Source organism: Bufo gargarizans, chromosome 4 (assembly GCF_014858855.1).
Source record: "Bufo gargarizans isolate SCDJY-AF-19 chromosome 4, ASM1485885v1, whole genome shotgun sequence".
In the NCBI taxonomy this organism is placed as follows: domain Eukaryota; kingdom Metazoa; phylum Chordata; class Amphibia; order Anura; family Bufonidae; genus Bufo; species Bufo gargarizans.
The window spans coordinates 58,583,396-58,591,228 of NC_058083.1; the positions used below are offsets into that span (position 1 = coordinate 58,583,396).

At 50.0% G+C, this 7,833-nt stretch overlaps 1 long non-coding RNA gene across 3 annotated transcripts; it reads left to right on the forward strand.

Moving 5' to 3' along the window:
• The first annotated feature begins 304 nt into the window (after positions 1-304).
• On the forward strand, positions 305-7,529 carry LOC122933910. Of its 3 annotated transcripts, none has more exons than XR_006388571.1 (5): positions 305-1,688; positions 2,143-2,312; positions 2,390-2,601; positions 4,197-6,260; positions 7,430-7,529. It is a non-coding gene; the product is annotated as an uncharacterized LOC122933910 (long non-coding RNA). The 3 variants fall into 3 exon arrangements; XR_006388572.1 differs by lacking the exon at positions 7,430-7,529 and having other exon boundaries at positions 313-1,164; positions 1,357-1,688; positions 4,197-6,620; XR_006388570.1 differs by lacking the exon at positions 7,430-7,529 and having other exon boundaries at positions 320-1,688; positions 4,197-6,620.
• The last annotated feature ends 304 nt before the right edge of the window (positions 7,530-7,833 follow it).

Sequence of the window (7,833 nt, forward strand, 5' to 3'; positions counted from 1 at the left end):
CTCCGGTCGGGGCGGTCAGTCCCTCTTCTAGAGCCGGTGACCCGAGGAGCTGAGGCCGGAGCAGCGAGCGGGTGAGGGGAAGGAAAACCGGGCGAGTCCTGTGAAGTTCCAGCCGAGGACGGAGGGAGACGCCCGGTCAGGAGAGCTCCCGGCAACCGCCGCTTCATCTGCTTCCTCCTCCGCGACTTATGGCTGGAAATCCCCGACTGCGGGGACTATTTATACAGGGGCGGAGCCATCGGGAGGGGGCGGAACCATCGTGAGGGGACCATCTATACAGGGGCGGAACCATCGTGAGGGGAGGGGACTGGCAGGTATCCACACAGTCCGCAGCCGCCCCTTGTGTATATAATGAGCTGAGGAATTGGCAGCACGTGATGTCACCGCTCGGGTGCAAATGTGTTGGGGGCGCAGAGTGTGGAGAGCGGATGACGTCACTGCCCATATATAAGGCGCGGTCTGCGGACTCGGAGTCCACAGCCATTCAGCAGAACACAGGCCTCCCGCTCACTGCTCCTCCAGCCACTGCCCGAGCTGTCACCTACCGGAGCCGGTGAGTGCTGCCAGAGAGACACCGGGGGGAGAGAGGAGACTACAGTGCACCCTGTATATAGCGCTTGGAGGTCATCGCGCTGACACCGCTCTGTACATAAGACATTACATGGCAGTTCTGTATCTTGCGCATGCGCTGTTCTGATGTACTGTGGAGCAAGGAACCGCTGCCCAGGGCTTCATCTCCACCCCCAGCGGTGAAGCTCAGTCCACGCTCCAGATGTGGATCCAGCGGAAGGAGAGGTAGAAGTCCTTCCATTATATTTCTGGCTGAATCTCCCTGAAAGCCTCTGTGAACCTCCCCTCCCCCCTGGACTGTCTCCTGTGGCCAGTACCTCCCATCACTGCGCAGGTGTAAGATTTCTCAATGGGTTTTGAATGAAGGGTCCTTGTGGTGGCCTTAGCGTCAAGGTTCCTTCACCAGGGAACTGCAGCCTCGTTCCGTCTCAGGATTGCTGGAGTGTGTGGATATGTGTGATGTGCGGTGTCTGGCGGTAGATAGGTTTATGCAGTGTATAATGGTTTTATACCCAGATATCCCAGAGAACCGGGGCAGGCTCCAGTCCACGAGACCCAGAGGATGGTGGAGGTGAACGTCAACATGGCGCAACAGTAAGAGCCCACATAGCGGGGGGGACCTCAATCATCCCCTCCGCTCTGCTGTTCCAGTGTTCAGGTCCCTACTCGTCTCCAGCCGACACTGTAGAGTATGGCCACTCAGCCGGTCACAGGGGCATTTGGGGGATGTTCTCACCATTTGCGCCATTTCTAGGGAGAGTTACTCTTCTAATTTTCTGTTTGCAGATTTGCACACGTAGCAACGATGTAGAGAGAAGATGCAGACTCTGCAGACGGAGGGAGAGGGGTCGAAACATTGGCCAGAATCCGTGTACAGAGAGAACCTACAGCCGAATCTGCGGGGGAGGGGGAGAGACCGCACCACCTCTCCTCCCACGTCTGTCACATTCAGTCCACATATTACTCCCCATAACTACAACCCTCATCTATTTCTTTCCCGGTTTAGGGTGAGCAAATTGCTCCTAGTTCCCGATTTCTGGCTGATTTGTGGCATCGGAGGGCTCGGCTCTGGACAGTGACCACGTTCCTTTGTCTGTTTGATGTCTGCATGTAGACATGTAAGTCTTCTCCACCTCCTATGATGGTGATATTTAGTGTTGTAGGTGGCACATGTGCCACGTGACTCCTGTAAAGTATGTATTATATTCCTGAGATGAGGAGATGACGATGTGTTCATGCTGTATGTACTGTATATTATATTGTATGGAGTCACAATGACCTTGTGGTGACTGAAGCCCAGGAGTAGGACCTCCGATGGGATTATGGTTTCTGCTCCAGTCAGCATCTTTACGGCCTTGGCACAGTTCTTGCTCTTTGGTGGTCTCACAATCCTAGAGATTATTTTCCTATTCGCTTTCCTAGGATATTAGTGATTATCCATGGCAAGGATTGTCGGCTGACCTGAGGGGCTCCAGAACATTGACCTCTGGCCGCAGTTGTCTCCTGTTGTGTTGACAGGGTGGATTGTAATTATATTCTGCATTTACTACATGTGGCCCTTGTATCTTCCAGACAGCCTGGCTGGCGATCTACAGGGCTCGTCTGCACATAACTCTGACTGCGTGTGGTTTCATGGCATGGGCTATTACTTCTCGAAGGAGGCCATGAGCTGGATGTCCAGTAGGAAGTTCTGCGAGGAGCAGGGGGCCAGCCTGGCCCTCATCAGGGACGCTCATATAAAGGTATGATATCCCATCTATATCCTGAACTGGACCGGACCAGTGCCGCCCAGGGGCTTTAGCTTCTTCTGTACCTGTAGGATTCGGTGAGGCTGCCGTTTGCTTATGATCAGCAGGAGCCGCTGGAGGACATGACAGATCCTTTCTGAGTCCCTGAGCAGTCGTGGTTTATGGATTTCGGTCCATTGCAGGACGACTTGAAACACTTCATGCAGGACAGCGAGGGCCAGTGGTGTGGACAGGCTCTGGTAGACGGAGAGTTAAAGTGGCTAGACGAGATGGCTGATGAGAGGTAAGTGGCTCATAATTGACAACTTACAGCAGGGAGGTTCTAGAGAGGGACAAAGCAATGGGCCTTTCCCTAAAACTTTTCTTACACCCTGCCCATTTATAAAGAACACCCCTCCAGCCGACACTCCATGTCAGGTCGTTTACTGCGCCAGCGCCGGAGGAGGCGCATGAGCAGGGAGAGGAGAGTATGTGAGCCACCCAGGAGGCTTTCTAGCCCTTCCAGGAGTCTCTCAGATGTTCTGATGATACAGTTGGCAATATGGTGCAGTACTGTATGACTCTAGGCTGTACCATCTTGTACTGCCTGATCTTGCATGGTTGCACACTGCCACTTTTCTGGCCTTCTCGGCGTTGCACACTGCCACTTCTCTAGCCTCTCGGCGTTGTGCACTGCCACTTTTCTGGATGTTTGTCACATGTTCTAATGTAATATTCTTTGCTCCATGCTACCAGGAAATGGACTCCTGAGCAGGTAAGTATCACTGGTCTCTGTACCATCCTGTGTTCACCTTCACCCCCATTATGTATTAGGCCTGAACACAACCCATTCACATCTGGAGTAAGACAATGTGGGGTCACGTTGTTGAGATGCTGGATTAGGACATGTTCACACACTGCAGATTCTTTATTCACAGATTTAGCTGTAATCTGTGTGGTAATCCTGGCAGGAAGTGTTCAATATCCCTGCAGCGCCACCACAGGGGAAGTGGAGCATTACACAGTGTCCATTTATATAGATGGGATGGTTGTGTAATGCAGGACAGGGGCCCCACTGACCATGTACCACTTATAATACTGCCATCTTCTTGTGGCCTGGAAATAGGAGGAGGATCAGGACTTGTAGAAAGGGGGTTCTGATTGGCCTCAGGGACTTAGCTACATATGGCCTCAGGGACCGTAACCCTCACCCGGTGAGGTGTGTGACAAAGGTCTCATGTTTCTGATGAACACTCTATATCTGTGTCCAGATCAGTGATGACCAACAGTTGACTGTCTGCTGTGCATGGTGACCCCAGGGTGGGCAGCTTCACGGGGTGCATGGTCTTCCTGAGTTATAGATTGGACTTGTGCACATTGGGTTCTGTTCATCTGTGACATTTCCCCTCTGCTCATGATGAGGACTGTGTGTCTGTCCGGTCATCCTCAGGTCTGTCCCCCTGTCAGGACCTCGCTGTACGGTGTGGAGTCAGGGTGACATCAGACTTGTGGACTGCTCTCTGCGGAGACTCTTCATCTGTATGAAGCCTCAAGAGGAGTGAGGCGGTGGAGGGTGACCTGAGGGGAAGTTCTAATAGTGGTGGAAACACGTGACCACGGGGGCCACACATGCAGCACACACAGAGGTTGGGGGCCACACATGCAGTCTGTGACTGCCTGCAGTGTAGGTTCACATGCAGCAGATTTGACTCTCAATGAAGCTTCCAGAAAATGATGCAGAAACGGCTCCATTCACACGTATGAGATGGATTTCTCAGCAGGAACAACTCTGCCCCATGTGAACACGGCCTTAGAGGGTGACTCCAGGGAGCGGTGATGTAGACTGGTCAGAGTCTTCCGGTGCACCATTGCAGTTACTTCTCTGTTCTCTCCTTATAGCTGCTACCTGACCTGAGAAGATGCTGGAGAGTATGTAGGGGCGCTACTTCACCTTCTGCTGGTGGAAGGACCTATAAACTGGGTGCTCATATTATATTATAGCAGGACGGAGGTCGGCGACATGTTCCTCTCCGCACAATCCAGAAGATGGGTGGATCCGGTGATCTTTCTCTGTTCCCCAATTCACAGTGCAGGACATGGTGATGACTTGTCTCCACGTTCCTCAGATCTCTCCCCAATCTGCATCTGTGGGATGTGCTGGAAAACAAGTCCGATCTATGGAGGATGCACCTCACCACGTATAAGACTTCACCCTTTTACTGCCAGGGCAATTTTAACACTTTCAATCCACTCAAGTAAATCCTAATACAACCCCTTCCCCGAATACCCAACTCTTTTACAGGTTAGACACGCACTTCTGTCCACGTGCAGATATCATCACCAGACCTGAAGAGACCAGAAACAGCCACAATGGGCTGGAGGGATGACAGGAGGATAAGGTCCTGTATCCACCCATGAGGTCACTAGAGGATGTATGGGGCGAGATTAGTATAAACGGCTATAGCTGGTGAGAGGGGTGATAGCACGAAGAGAGGTTCCTGTAGGAGAATCCAGCCGAGACTAGAAGGAAATCTTTCCTGACGTCATACATGTTCTGGGCCTATGATGTTAGAGCTTTCTTCATATGAAAGCCGAGGCTGTGAGCTTCAGTCTGACGTCACGCTTGAGCCCTCACATCCTAGCCATGTATAGTCCACATATTATAATTCCCTGGCAGTGAAAGGGTTTAAATCCCAAGACATTAACATGACCTGGTGTGAACGTCAGCTTCCACATTTCAGGCATGGATGATCCTGCTGAAAACCCCACCACTTGTGGTTCCTCACTGTGCCGGCCGCTGGATGTCAGTCCCATCACCACATCCTTCAGTCCTCATCCACCTCCAGAGACCAAACTAACCCTGATCCTCGGGGATATAATGGATATCTTTATACGCTGCGATACCAGTCACATTCCTGCGTCTGGATGGAACTATACCGCCTGCCTCCACTGAACAGTGCTGATAATGGAAGGACTGACTACGATCCTGTAATGGAAAAACAACCAAAGCCTGAATAATGGGGAATATAAGTAGGGGGTGTCCGCTATGTCCTAGAGCAGGAATGCTCAACCTGCGGCCCTCCAGCTGTTGCAAAACTACAACTCCCAGCATTCTCTAATAGCTGTAGGCTGTCTATGCATGCTGGGAGTTGTTGTTTTGCAACAGCTAGAGGGCGGCAGGTTGGGCATTCCTGTCCTAGACCATCACATTTATACATCCCCCCCCCCCCAATACACTATATGGAGAAAGTACCGGACCCTCCACATTCCACCTCCAGGGGCTTTTCTCCCCTCCCATTCTACGTCCATAGGCATAAACGCACAGCTGTCCCCCTTTGCCCTTCTAGGAAGGCTTTCTACAAGATTTTGGGGGGTGTCTGGGAATTTCTGCATCTTCATGTGGTGCAGCATTCCTCGGGGAAAACATGACATTATTTATCATCCAGTAACTCTATCAGCGCAGCGCCCCCTCCTGGTACAAGAGGAAAGGGGCTTCCTGGTGTCCTGTAAGTAAAGCTTGAAGGGCCTTTAACTTTTCATAGACACAAATAAAAAGTTGTGATTGGTGGGGTCTGAGCGCTGAGACCCCCACTATCCCTAGAACGAGGGGAGAGGAGCGCTCTCGTGGTATGGATGGAATCGAGGCAGACCCGTGGACTGCTATGGGGCCCGTCTCGTGCAGCTCTATGTGAGTGCTTCTTTGCTCTCGTTCTGGGGGGCACTCAGACCCCATCAATGAGAACTTGTGTCTCTGTCACATATCAAAAGCTTTTTGAAAAGTTACTTTCTGTATAAAAAGCCCTGCAGCGTCTGAATATCCTCTCTGCATCATTTTTTTGGTTTTTGCTTGCTTTCAGTGAATGTGGACACTCTTCCTTCCAGTCAGTAACTCTGCACACAGCTAGTCCTGCTCTTGATATCCGGTCTGATGGAAATCCAGGACTTTGTCGGGGGTCCTCACAAGTAAGACCATCACCATTAGTAATCTGCCACCTGAAGAAGTCCTCCCCGTAGTCTACAGTTACATGCCCCGCCCACTCACCCTCTCAGCCAATCAGGACATTCATCAACAGGCAGACTCAATCTTGAGCAAACAACCCCTTCAGTTGACATGTGTTTTCTCCTCCACACAAGGGCTTGTTTTTTTCCAGAACGTGTCAGATATTTTTTTAAATCTTTTTTATATAATGTACTTGGAAACTTAAAAAAAAAAAAAACTATTGGTAGGATGGATAGAAAAAATAATTCCTCCATTGTGTATTTTGGGGCTTTGTTTTTATGGCACTGACTGCGCAGTAAACATGGCGGCTCAATTACAGCCGGACCAAAGGTTTTATTGTTTTATCACTTTAAAAAAAAGTAAAAACCTTTATTAAAAAAAAAAAAGAGCATTTACTGGCGCCCTTAATATTTTGATCTTTTTTTGTAGGCCAAGGTTGTTTTATGACTTTTAGATTTCTTTTCTTTGAAGCGATGGCAGTTCCGTCGTTGTCATAGTTCAGGGATTCAGCGATACGAATTGCTTAGTTTTTAGATCATACATTTTTGTAATTTAATAAACAATGGGGAGATTTATCAAAACTGGTGTAAAGGAAACGGTCCCCTAGCAACCAATCATTATGAAAATGAAAGGAGGAATCTGATTGGTCACTAGGGGCCACTTTTTCTTTATACCAGTTTTGGTGAAAAACAAACATTGGGGTAGATTTCAGTCCCTCTCGGGGATTTGAACCTATGGTCGCTTGTACCATACACTGCGATACTTCTATACTGCAGTATCATAGATGCCAGCATACTGTTCCATCACATCCCCAGGCTGAAAATGTACAGACCCTGAATTTACCAACTCAAATGTGGGTAACTATGCAGTATATTGTGATTTACCTGCGTCCTGTTACCCCGGAGTCCTAACATGGTGGACCTGGGGGTCTTCACATGGCAGGGGGAGCCCACTCCTCGCACAGCTGTCATGTACACATACATCAAGGAGCACAAAGGGGTTAAAAAACACAAGAAGCAGCACCTTGGGAACATCTTGGTAATTATAGGCCACATCTAGGAATGTTCTCCTGACTCAGGAGTTGTCTACCACGTGGCCACCGCCTCAGCTCATTAACCCTCTCATCACCCAGGAAACTGCAGAAAGATGATTCATGTCACCGCAATCAGCCAAGTGATATCGGATGTTTTTACGCCCACATAGTGTACCTGCAGGCCTCACAGCCTACCAGACACATTACATGGTTAGTGTTGGTGGGGGGGTAAGGGGTGTTTGGGTAAAAAAAACTTCAATACCGTCCATTGTTGTGTGTGTGTGTGGGGGGGGGGGCAATATTACCAGACCCCACCACCAGCACGCTGCATTCTCCATACACATCAGCAGTGATGTGGTTAACTCAAACCACCTTTCCACTGAAGTATCTGGACCCCCATTTGTCTGAGGAGCCCACGGGTGGCAGTAATGGCAAATCCCTATGCTGAGTGTAACCGGGGCAGTAAGTCTGGGTGAAAGGAGGTGGCAGGAAACCTATCCTTT